Raw genomic sequence first — 13,624 nt, 5'->3', positions numbered from 1 at the left:
AGTATATTCAAAAACAGAGATTACTTTGCCAACTAAGGTCCGTCTAGTCAAGGCTATGGTTTTTCCTGTGGTCATGTATGGATGTGAGAGTTGGACTGTGAAGAAGGCTGAGAGCCGAAGAATTGATGCGTTTGAACTGTGGTGTTGGAGAAGACTCCTGAGAGTCCCCTGGACTGCAAGGATATCCAACCAGTCCATTCTGAAGGAGATCAACCCTGGGATTTCTTTGGAAGGAATGAAGCTAAAGCTGAAACTCCAGTACTTTGGACACCTCATGTGAAGAGTTGACTCATTGGAAAAGACTCTGATGCTGGGAGGGGTTGGGGGCAGGAGGAGAAGGGGATGACCCAGGATGAGATGGCTGGATGGCATCACGGACTCGATGGACGTGAGTCTGAGTGAACTCCGGGAGATGGTGATGGACAGGGAGGCCTGGCATGCTGCGATTCATGGGGTCGCAAAGAGTCGGACACAACTGAGCGACTGAACTGAACTGAACTGAACTGAAACATGAAAGTGCAAATATATTGAAAGACTCTCCTTTCAATTAATTTGGATAAATACCCAGAAATAAAATTACTGGATCACATGGCAGTTCCATTTTTAATTTTTTGAGGACTCTTCATAATGTTTCCAGTAGCACTGTACTACTTTTGTGCAATGTGCCATTTTGTATTCCCACTAACAGTGGGAAGGTTCCAATTTCTCCACATCCTCCCCAACACTTGTAATCTTTTTTTTTTAACAGCTATCCTAACAGGTATGAGGTGATATCCAAGGAGCACTTGTGCACTGTACCTCTACTAAAGTTTTGTTGTACTTTGAGGAACATCAAGTTTCAGTAAATATTTGCTCTCCCTATTTTTAACTTCTAAAAGCACTTTTTCATCCCTAAATATTGCTTTTTACAGAATACTATTATTATTTTATGAATATGCTCTATCTCTCTGAGAATATTCATTACATATATGTATATGTGTTGTGTGTGTAGATAAATGTCACGTATTTTTTGTAATTGCCTCATGTCCTTGGCCTCTTTTCTACTGAAGTATTCACTTTTCTTATTTTAAAAAACTTTTTATATATGAAGGATATCAATTGTGACTTACGTTACAACCCTTTCCCCCCACTATGTTAACTTGCTCTTGAAGCACTGTTAGAAGATGCTGGCAAGGATTAACCATTACACTTTAATAGTTGTTAAAACAGACTAAATTCTTCCTTTCACAGAGAAACAGCTAAATGATAAATTAGTACTTTCCACGAATGTAAACATTGGAATAACTTTTGATGATCTACAACGTGTTAGGTGATAGTACAAAGACTGCTGTCTGACTCAAAGGAGTTTATAACCAAGTAGAAGAGAGATAATTTTCCTCCCAAATAATTGTTACTGTTAAAAGCAACTTTGGAATTATTTTAATCTTCATTATCAAGAACACAGAGTAAGCAAGGAACAGAAAGTTAGTTTATAAGTTAAAAATATTAAAAAAAATTAAATTTGACAAGAAGAAATTTTCGCTATATTTAAAAATGCCAACACAAACTTTGTCAATAATGAATAGAATGTGCTCATCCATGTTCCAAAAAAGTATTTTTTTTGAAATTTGAAAGGAGGGGCTTCCCTGGTGCCTCAGTGGTGAAGAATCCACCTGCCAGTGAAGGAGACACAGGTTTAACCCCTGGTCTGGAAAGATCCCATATGCTGCGAAGCAACTAAAGCTGTATGCCTCAACCATTCAGTCTGTGCTCCAGAGTCCAGAAGCCACAACTACTAAGCCCATATGTAGCAACTACTAAAACCTGGGCACCCTAGAGCTTGCACTCCACAACAAGCGAAGTCACTGCATGAGAAGCCTGTGCACCACAACTTGAGAGTTGCCCCAGCTCTCTGCAACTAGAGAAAAGCCTGCGCAGCAAGAAAGACCCAGCACAGCCAAAATAAATAAATTATTTTTAAAATATGAAAGGAAATATACAAAAGTTCTACTTTGCTAAGCATAATCACCTTTACTAATTTGGAAAACCAAAAACTTCATGTTAGGAAAAAGAACTGTACACAGAAAATTATAAGACACTAATGAAAAAAATGAAAGAAAACATAAACAGATGGAGAGGTATTTCACGTTCCTAGGTACGAAGAATCAATTTTGTGAAAACGACTATACTACCAAACACAATCTACTGATTCAATGTGATCCCTACCAAATTACCAATGGCATTTTTCACAGAACTAGAACAAAAAATTTCACAATTCACGTGGAAACACAAAAGACCCTGGATAGCCAAAGAAGTCTTGAGAAAGAAGAATGCAGCTGGAGGAATCCACCTTCCTGACTTCAGATTATACTACAAAGCTACAGTCATCAAGACAGTACGGTACTGGCACAAAAACAGAAATATAGACCAATGGAACAAGATAGAAAGCCCAGAAATAAACCCATGCACCTATAGGTACCTTATTTTTGACAAAGGAGGCAAGAAGATACAATGGGGCAGACAGCCTCTTAAATAAATGGTGCTGGGAAAACTGGACAGCTACATGTAAAAGAATGAAATTAAAACACTTCCTAACACCATACACAAAGATAACTCGAAATGGATTAATGACCTAAAGGTAAGGGCAGAAACTATAAAACTCCTAGAGGAAAACATAGGCAGAACACTTGATGACATAAATCAAAGCAAGATCCTCTATAACCCACCTCCTAGAGTAATGGAAATAAAAACAAAAGTAAACAAGTGGGACCTGATTAAACATTAAAAGCTTTTGCACAGTAAAGGAAACTATAAGCAAGGTGAAAAGACAACCCTTGGAATGGGAGACAATAACAGCAAATGAAACAACTGACAAAGGATTAATTTCCAAAATATACAAGCAGCTCATACAACTCAATGCCAGAAAAACAAACAACCCAATCAAAAAGTGAGAAAAAGACCTAAACAGACATTTCTCCAAAGGAGACATACAGATGGCTAACAAACACAGGAAAAGATGCTCAGCACTGCTCATTATTAGAGAAATGCAAATCAAAACCACAATGAGATATCACCTCAAACTGGTCATAATGGCCATCACCAAAAAGTCTACAAACAATAAATGCTGGAGAGGGTGTGGAGAAAAGGGAACACTCTTGCACTGTTGGTTGAAATGTAAACTGATACAGCCACTATGGAAGACGGTATGGAGATTCCTTAAAAACTAGGAATAAAATCACCATATGACCCAGCAATCCCACTCCTAGGCATATACCCTGAGGAAACCAGGATTAAAAAAGACACATGTATCCCATTGTTCACTACAGCACTATTTACAATAGCTAGAATATGGAAGCAACCTAGATGCCCATTGATAGATGAATGAAGAAGTTGTGGTACATATACACAATGGAATATTACTCAGCCATAAAAAGGAATGCATTTGAGTCAGTTCTGATGAGGTGGATGAACCTAGAACCTATTATACAGAGTGAAGTGAGTCAGAAAGAGAAAGATAAATATTGTATTCTAACGCACATATACAGAATCTAGAAAAATGGTTCTGAAGAATTTATTTTCAGGACAGCAATGGAGAAACAGAGAATAGGCTTATGGACATGAGGAGAGAGGAGAGGGTGAGATGTATGGAAAGAATAAGATGGAAACTTACATTACCATATGTAAAACAGATAGCCAACGGGAATTTGCTATATGGCTCAGGAAACTCAAACAGAGGCTCAGGGGCTCTGTATCAACCTAGAGGGGTGAGATGGGGAGGCAGATGGGAGGGAGGTTGAAAAGGGAGGGGATATATGTATACCTATGGCTGATTCATGTTGAGATTTGAATTCTGTAAAGCAATTATCCTTCAATTAAAAAAACAAACAAACTTCATGTTAGGAAAAGAAACAAAATGACCTACATTGAAGAGTTTTTCAATCACACCAAGCTACTGACATATGAAATGGAAGTTCTGGGGGGTTTTTGTGTGTGAATTGAGAAACAGAAGGATAAATTTGGAAAAGGGGTTTTCAGAGAAGGGTGGGCCTGAGAGAAATCTACAAATGTCAATATAGGAAGCTTTTGTTACCTAAGCCAGCATGGCAATGGCAGGTAGGACTACTTGATAAGACAAACACACATAAGAGGGGAAAGTGTCTAAAAGAAAATGTTCTCTCCATCAAGAAAGTGAAAACAAGGCAGGGGTGGGGGCAGGATGAATTGGGAGACTGGGATTCATCTATATACACTACTATATATAAAATAGATAACAAATGAGAACCTACTGTATGGCCCAGGGAACTCTGCTCTGTGCTCTATGGTGACCTAAATAGGAAGGAAATCCAAAAAAGAGGAGACATATGTATATGTATGGATGATGCACTATGCTATACAGCAGAAACTGACACAGCAGTATAAACCAACTATAACCCAATTTAAAAAAAGTAAAATAAAATAAAAAGTAAAAGGTAATGGAAAAAATGCAAAAATCATTCACAGAATGGGAGAAAATTTCTGCAAATTATATATTCGTTATGGGACTTGTAATGACAATCTAGAAAAATGTCTTACAACTTAATGAAAATACAAATAATTTAAAACTGGCCAAAAGATCTGAATAGACATTTCTCCATAGATAATACACAAATGGCCAACATAAGCATATGAAATGATGTTCAACAACACTACTCATTGGAGAAGTGCAAACCAAAACCACAATATCTTCAAATCCACTTGACTGGCTATATAAAAGAGAAACAATAACAAGTACTGCCAAAGTTATAGAGAAATCAGAACACTCAAATGATAATGTAAAATGGTCCAGCTGCTTTGGAAACAGTCTGGCAGTTCCTTAAAAGGCTAAACAGAGTTATCATATTCCACTCCAGTATTCTTGCCTGGAGAATTCCATGGACAGAGAAGCCTGGCAGGCCACAGTCCATGGGGTCTCACGGAGTTGGACACAACTGCGTGACACACACACACACACACACACACACACCCGCACCGCCCCCCCCCCATATAACCTAGCAGTTTCATTCCTAGGTACTTACCCATGAGAAAAGAAAACATTAGCCTATACAAGTATTTGTACATGAACATTCATAGAAGAAATATTATTAATAGCCCCAAATGGAAACAACATAAATGGCCATCAACAGATGAAATAAAACATGATATATCCATAGGTGCATGCCCAGTTGCTTCAGTTGTATCCGACTCCTTGCGACCCCATGGACTGCAGCCTGCCAAGCTCCTCTGTCCATGGGATTCTCCAGGCAAGAACATTGGAGTGGGTTGCCATTTCCTTCTCCAGATATAGCCATACATTGGAATATTAACAAGACTACAAACAACAGTGAAATACTGATGCACGCTATTAATACAACATGAATGAACCCTGAAAACAGAATGCTAAGTGGAAGAAGCCAATCACAAAAGGCCACATACTGTACAATTCCATTTATCTGAAACGTCCAGAGCAAATCTATAAGGACAGAAAACAGATTAGGGTTTGCCTAGGGCTGGTGGGGACAGTGAAGACTGGAGGGCACGGAGAATGGCTGCTAAAGGGTACAGAGCTTTTTGGGGGCGTGATGAAAATGTTTTAAATTTGAATTGTATGGAATGTGAATTTTAATCTCAATAAAGTTCTTACAAAAGAAAAAGAAACAGAAAAGGTCACACCCCCCTCCCCTACTTTCTGCGGCAGCTAATAACTAGTAGCTGCGGCAGCTAATAACTAGTAGGCAGTTCTTTAAGTCGGAAATTAAATAAAGTGATGGTCAGGTGTCCAAACAATTAAACGACTAAAATGGCAACATCTTAACTGGCTTTGGAGGCTATGATAAAGATGTGGAGATTTGGCATGGGTGATGATAGACATCCAATAATATAAAGGATGGGCTCTGCCCTAATTGCGGGAATGAGAAAAAAATCCACCTAAGATTATACAGCTGAATAAGAGAAAAAAATAATTCAGAGGCCTGATAAGTAACTTCTGGTGGAGTAGACTTCACGGAAGTCAATGTTGGTCCTTGATAAACACAGGACTGTGGAGAGACAGTGCAGATCGGTGGGGAAAGAGTTGTTCCTGTTCAGGAGTCCGTGATTTGACTGATTTAGGGCAAAAGTGGAGAAAAGGAGAAAATTAATACAGTAGCAAGGGCCATAGTTCGTAATCTTTATTTGGATAACAAGCCCATTCCTAAACCAAGACTGAAAGGGCCATTTTCCATTTCACAAGTGTCTCTCAGAAATAAAATACTAAAATTCAACAGTCTAAAGAAGCCTTACGAAAGAAAGTTAAAAGCACACCAGATTGATGAACTCGAGACAGAGCTCATCTCACGTCTTAAAAAATGCAATCATCACTCTGCACAGGCTTGGAAATTAAGGCGGCCAAGAACTGCCCAGGTGGGTATCAGGGATCTAACGTACCTGGAGTCACCTGAGGGAAGAGGCGAAGCGAAGGCATTCGGTGACGGCACTTTTGCAGGTATACCCGGGCTGCGCGCTCCCGCCGGAAGGCTGCCTGCGGTCCGAACGCCGAGGCAGAGGAACTGTGGCGGCCACGGCAACCGGCTCACCGCGGTGGCGTGGCGACCGGCACCTCGTTTCCATGGCTAACGTCAACTCCTGCAGGCGCCCCCGGGCGCGGAACGGACCTCGGGGGCGGGCCGCGCGCTCGGCTCGTCCCGCCCCTCGGCCTGCGGTTACATCTGGGCCTCAGCCCGACCAGGCAAGGCCGAGTGCGGGGAGAGGCGCGCTCGGATCGTTCCAGCTCTGGGCCAACGCTCGCCTGACCCGGGACTGTGGGACTTGCGTGGGCTCGGGCCTCGCCTAGGGCCCAGAAGCGGCAGTGGGGGATCGTCACTCTAGCTCTGAACTTTCACCCGCGCCGCGCTTCCACGCAAGAGCGTCGTTGCCCTGGTGACGCAACGTTCCTCCGGAAAGTAGAGCGCTGGGGCTGATAGAGAGATTTTAAGAGCCGGCGCCATTTTGAGAGCGTGTAGCACTCAGTGGTCTGACTGACGAGTCTGGGTGTAGTGAGCCTCTAGCCGCTCAGGTTCCCGCGACCTACGTTAACCACAGCCGCACTTTGGCCGTCGCCACCCAATACATTGACGGTAATAAATGCGTTTAAGTGATACTTCATACATATACGTGTTCGCTGTCGCCCCTTTATTGCATTTTTCGCCCAGGAGTGGATTTGTGACTGCATTTTAAATACTATGAACCAAAATACCCATAAGTGAAACATGCCGCCAAGGTGTTTATTAATAAAGTCAGCCAGAGTTACCGTCTTCCATCTTTTTAAAAAAGCTATTTTTTAAATAATGGCGGACTATTATTAGTGGTAGTAATTTTTGGTCTGGGAGTCTTTACAGGGTGGCCTTGAAGTCCCCAGTTTTGGTAGTTTGAAAGTTAAAACATGCCCATATCGACTGCCTACATATTCCACCAAGTTTCATTGCTTCCCTAAGTTTTGGACACCTCCCAAGATGCAAGAGCTCTTTAAATTGGTCTCTTAAGGATTTAGAGGTGAACTTAAAGCCAATTTGTAGGTATCTAGATAGCCTTGTCTCCTTCCTCCCCCGCCCGCATTGATCATCAGTTTTGCATACACAGAGACTTGATTGGCTTAAGGACTGTCTGTTTGGATCTCCTTATCTCAGAACTATGAATGCATCCTTTTTAGTTTCTTTCTTGGTTTTACTGAAAGTAATGGCTTAGTTCTTAAGTACTTAGGATTTCCGACCATAATGGGGGAAACCTTTTGGTGTTAATTTAAAGAAAGCAACCTGACTCATTGGAAAACACCCTGATGCTGGGAAAGATTGATTGAAGGCAAGAGGAGGAGAGGACAGAAGACGAGATGTTTGGATGGCATCACCAACTCCATGGACATGAGTTTGAACAAGCTCGGGAGTTGGTGATGGATGGGAAAGCCTGGTGTGCCTGCAGTCCATGGAGTGGCAAAGTCGGACAGACTGAGCGACTGAACTGAAAAGAAAGCCAAGGCTAATAAAAAAGAAGATACAAATCTATCCAGAGGAATAGTGTAGTTTATTGAAACCATGTGGAAGAAAACCCTTTGCACCATCCATGGCGATAATGAGGTAGAAATTACTAGGCAGTCAGTGTAGAACTCTGAGACCTCTGGACTTTTTTTCAGTAAACGTCTTGCTACATTGTCCTGAATTTCTGGAATGTGTCTTTGGTCTGATCAATTATCAGCACCCAGATCCAGGGAAAGTGAAAGTAAAAGTCACTCAGTTGTGTTGGACTCTGCAACCCCATGGACTATACCATCCATGGAATTCTCCAGGCCAGAATACTAGAGTGGGTAGCCAGTTTCCTTCTCCAGGGAACCTTCCCAACCCAGGGATCGGAAACCAGGTCTCCCACATTGCAGGCAGATTCTTTAGTAGCTGAGTCACAAGGGAGCGCAGTAATTAGCTTCTGTTCCATATGTCTGAGGCAAAAACAACTGGTGATCCTTATCTTAAACCCATACATCTGGCCCATTGCAAAATGGCCAGGGGGCGTGAAAAAGAGAGGTGACTTAATCCAAGGATCAGTTAAGTTGCTCAGTCCTGTATGACTCTTCGCCACTCCATGGATTGCAGCGCAACAGGCTTCCTGGTCTCTCACAAACTTCCAGAGCTTGCCCAAACTCATGTCTGTTGACTCGGTGATGTCGTCCAACCATCTCATCCTCTGTTTTATCTTTCTCATCCTGCCTTAAATCTTTCCCAGCATTAGGGTCTTTTCCAGTGAGTCAGTTGTTCTCATCAGGTAGCCAAAGTATTGGAGTTTCAGCTTCAGCATCAGTGCTTCCAATGATTATTCAGGACTGATTTCCATTAGGACTAACTGGTTGGATCTCCTTGCAGTCCAAGCAACTCTCAGGAGTCTTCTCCAGCACCACAGCTCAAAAACATCAATTCTTTGGTACTCAGCTTTCTTTATGGTACAACTCTTAACATCCATACATGACTACTGGAAAAACCATAGCTTTGACTATAGGACCTTTGTAAATAAAGTAATATCTCTGCTTTTTAATATGCTGCCTAGGTTGGTCACAGCTTTTCTTCCAAGGAGTAAGTGTCTTTTAATTTCATGGCTGCAGTCATCATCTGCAGTGATTTTGGAGCCCACACCCCCACCCCCCCAAAAAAAAATCTGTCACTGTTTCCATTGTTTCCCCATTGGAGGATAAAGAGAAGTCACAAACTTGTTAAGTATCTTGACCTTTAACTTGATTGGTTAGAAATAACATGATTTAAGGAAGGATATAAAAACTACTGTAAGTCTGGCCTTGTGGGGAACTCTTTACCCCCTCTCAATGTCTATGCTGAGAGCTTTGTACTTTCTTTCTCTTTAAAAAATCCTATTCACTTGCTACTGTGAGTGTTTGTGGATTTCCTTCTTCGGATCTGAGGGCAAGAACTCAGTTCCCATTTGAATAACATACATACATACTTGCTTTCAAGGATATAATTTGAAAATAGAACATTTCCTAGTTTGTTGTGAAGAGGAAGCGTGTATTTGTTTCATCCCTAATCTTTTCCAGTCTTCTGGGAAGATATAACTTCAGTCATCATGGGTCATGGTACCACATTAAGCATCTTTGAAGCATATCAGCTACTCCTAGGAAGTCAGTATAGAGTGGTAAAGAGTAGATGCTCTGTGATCCAGAAACCTGAGTTAAAACTACTTGGACCTTGGGCAAGCCACCTCAAAATATGCCTCAATAATAATATTGATTATTTTGAATTAAAGTTACTAAAGGAATGGTGGGTGCCAGAGGGACCTTTGAAGCTCCTCTCAGTGTCCCTGAAACCAGGAACTAAAGGTCCCATGTGAAAGGTACCCTACCTGTACTAGAAAGTAGAAAGACATCCTTATCACTAAAGACAGGCAGAGAAATCTATATAAACAAAACTTGTTATTTAACTTACTACCTACCTTGAACCCAGAGCTGACTGTGGCTCAGATCATGAACTCCTTATGCCAAATTCAGACTTAAATTGAAGAAAGTAGGGAAAACCACTAGACCATTCAGGTATGACCTAAATCAAATCCCTTATGATTATACAGTGGAAGTGACAAATAGATTCAAGGGATTAGATCTGATAGAGTGCCTGAAGAACTATGGATACAATTCGTGACATTGTACAGAAGGCAGTGATTGAGACCATCCCCCAAGAAAAAGAAATGCAAAAACAGAAAATGGTTGTCTGAGGAGACTTACAAATAGCTGAGAAAAGAAGAGAAGGGAAAGGCAAAGGAGAAAGGGAAAGATACACTTCATGCAAAGATGGGCTTGATAAAACACAGATATGGTATGGACCTAACAGAAGCAGAAGATATTAAGAAGAGGCAAGAATACATGGAAGAACTGTACAAAAAAGATCTTCACAACCAAGATAATCACGATGGTATAATCACTCACCGAGAGCCAGACATCCTGGAATGTGAAGTCAAGTGGGCCTTAGAAAGCATCACTACGAACAAAGCTAGTGGAGGTGATGGAATTCCAGTCGAGCTGTTTCAAATCCTGAAAGATGATGCTGTGAAAGTGCTGCACTCAATATGCCAGCAAATTTGGAAAACTCAGCAGTGGACACAGGACTGGAAAAGGTCAGTTTTCATTCCAATCCCAAAGAAAGGCAATGTCAAAGAATGCTCAAACTGCCACACAATTGCACTCATCTCACATGGCTAGTAAAGTAATGCTCAAAATTCTCCAAGCCAGGCTTTGCAATACGTGAACCATGAACTCCCTGATGTTCAAGCTGGTTTTAGAAAAGGCAGAGGAACCAGAGATCAAATTGCCAATATCCGCTGGATCATGGAAAAAGCAAGAGAGTTCCAGAAAAACATCTATTTGTGCTTTATTGACTATGCCAAAGACTTTGACTGTGTGGATCACAATAAAGTGTGGAAAATTCTGAAAGAGATGGGAATACCAGACCACCTAACCTGCCTCTTGAGAAATCTGAATGCAGGTCAAGAAGCAACAGTTAGAACTGGACATGGAACAACAGACTGGTTCCAAATAGGAGGAGGAGTACATCAAGGCTGTATATTGTCACCCTGTTTATTTAACTTATATGCAGAGTACATCATGAGAAACGCTGGACTGGAAGAAACACAAGCTGGAATCAAGATTGCCAGAAATATCAATAACCTCAGATATACAGATGACACCACCCTTATGGCAGAAAGTGAAGAGGAGCTAAAAAGCCTCTTGATGAAAGTGAAAGAAGAGAATGAAAAAGTTGGCTTAAAACTCAACATTCAGAAAATGAAGATCATGGCTTCCGGTCCCATCACTTCATGGCAAATAGATGGTAAGAGACTTTATTTTGGGGGGCTCCACAATTACTGCAGATGGTAACTGGAGCCATGAAATTAAAAGACACTTGCTCCCTAGAAGAAAAGCTATGACCACCCTAGACAGCATCTTAAAAAGCAGAGACATTACTTTGCCGACTAAGGTCCATCTAGTCAAGGCTATGGATTTTCCTGTGGTCATGTATGGATGTGAGAGTTGGACTGTGAAGAAGGCTGAGCGCCGAAGAATTGATGCTTTTGAACTGTGGTGTTGGAGAAGACTCTTGAGAGTCCCTTGGACTGCAAGGAGATCCAACCAGTCCATTCTGAAGGAGATCAGCCCTGGGATTTCTTTGGAAGGAATGATGCTGAAGCTCCAGTACTTTGGCCACCTCATGCGAAGAGTTGACTCATTGGAAAAGACTCTGATGCTGGGAGGGATTGGGGGCAGGAGGAGAAGGGGACAACAGAGGATGAGATGGCTGGATGGCATCACGGACTCGATGGACGTGAGTCTGAGTGAACTCCTGGAGATTGTGATGGACAGGGAGGCCTGGCGTGCTGCGATTCATGGGGTCGCAAAGAGTCTGACACGACTGAGTGACTGAACTGAACTGAACTGAACTGACCGAAACTTCCTTTGTTATAGAAAAAAATCTCAGACCACATAAGTATAAGTAGAATCATCAAATAGTATGTATTCATAGCTTTGCCATTAATTGGTTTTATACTTTGTTATAAAAGACAATGCATTTTAAATTATAGTTCTGAAAACCTTACAGTAATTCCTGTGAGAAATGTAGAGTGAATAGATAGTTTCTCAGGTTTTGATTTTGATGAAGAATTTTGAATTTTATTATGCAGTTTTTAAATTTAATTATTTCAATCAGTAACTTCAGCTTAGATTTTTAAAATTTTAGAACTTTTCAATTAATATTATTTTTAAAAGTTATCACCACTGGAACTTACTTTCAGTTCAGTTCAGTCGCTCAGTCGTGTCGAACTCTCTGCAACCCCATGAACCGCAGCATGCCAGGCCTCCCTGTCCATCACCAACTCCCAGAATTCACTCAGACTCACATCCATTGAGTCAGTGATGCCATCCAGCCATCTCATCCTCTATTGTCCCCTTCTCCTCCTGCCCCCAATCCCTCCCAGCATCAAAGTCTTTTCCAATGAGTCAACTCTTCCCATGAGGTGGCCAAAGTACTGGAGTTTCAGCTTTAACATCATTCCTTCCAAAGAAATCCCAGGGTTGATCTCCTTCAGAATGGACTGTTTGGATCTCCTTGCAGTCCAAGGGACTCTGAGAAGTCTTCTCCAACACCACAGTTCAAAAGCATCAATTCTTCAGTGCTCAGCTTTTTTCACAGTCCATTTCTCACATCCATACCTGACCACAGGAAAAACCATAGCCTTGACTAGATGGACCTTTGTTGGCAAAGTAGTGTCTCTGCTTTTCAACATGCTATCTAGGTTGGTTGTAACTTTTCTTCCAAGGAGTAAGTGTCTTTTAATTTCATGGCTGCAGTCACCATCTGCAGTGACTTTGGAGACCCAAAAATAAAGTCTGACACTGTTTCCCCTGTTTCCCCATCTATTTCCCATGAAGTGATGGGACCAGATGGCATGATCTTCGTTTTCTCAATGTTGAGCTTTAAGCCAACTTTTTCATTCTCCACTTTCACTTTCATCAAGAGGCTTTTTCACCATCTGCTATAAGGGTGGTGTCATCTGCATATCTGAGGTTATTGATATTTCTCCCAGCAATCTTGATGCCAGCTTATGCTTCTTCCTGCCCAGCGTTTCTCATGATGTACTCTGCATATAAGTTAAATAAGCAGGATGACAATATACAGCCTTGACATACTCCTTTTCCTATTTGGAACCAGTCTGTTGTTCCATGTCCAGTTCTAACTGTTGCTTCCTGACCTGCACACAGATTTCTCAAGAGGCAGGTCAGGTGGTCTGGTATTCCCATCTCTTTCAGAATTTTCCACACTTTATTGTGATCCACACAGTCAAAGGCTTTGGCCTACTCAATAAAGCAGAAATAGATGTTTTTCTGGAACTCTCTTGCTTTTTAGATGATCCAGTAGGTGTTGGCAATTTGATCTCTGGTTCCTCTGCCTTTTCTAAAACCAGCTTGAACATCAGGAAGTTCACGGTTCACGTATTGCTGAAGCCTGGCTTGGAGAATTTTGAGCAGTACTTTACTAGCGTGTGAGATGAGTGCAGTAGTTTGAGCATTCTTTGGTATTGCCTTTCTTTGGGATTGGAATGAAAACTGACCTTTTCC

The 13,624-nt window shown here is 41.5% G+C and overlaps 1 protein-coding gene across 4 annotated transcripts in view; it reads right to left on the bottom strand.

The window, feature by feature from the left end:
- PCNX4 (pecanex 4) overlaps positions 1-6,989 on the bottom strand; it is a 40,182-nt gene extending 33,193 nt beyond the window's left edge. Inside the window, exon 1 of one of the 4 annotated variants that reach the window (XM_069596745.1) lies at positions 6,421-6,989. The gene's annotated coding sequence lies outside the window, so the exon portion shown is untranslated. The remainder of the gene's footprint in view (positions 1-6,420) is intronic. The other 3 variants (XM_069596742.1, XM_069596746.1, XM_069596744.1) reach the window with 3 other exon arrangements.
- Positions 6,990-13,624: the final 6,635 nt, after the last annotated feature.

Source organism: Ovis canadensis, chromosome 7, assembly GCF_042477335.2.
Source record: "Ovis canadensis isolate MfBH-ARS-UI-01 breed Bighorn chromosome 7, ARS-UI_OviCan_v2, whole genome shotgun sequence".
NCBI lineage: Eukaryota > Metazoa > Chordata > Mammalia > Artiodactyla > Bovidae > Ovis > Ovis canadensis.
Note: the sequence above shows the minus strand (reverse complement) of the source record. Positions and strands in the feature narration are given on the sequence as shown.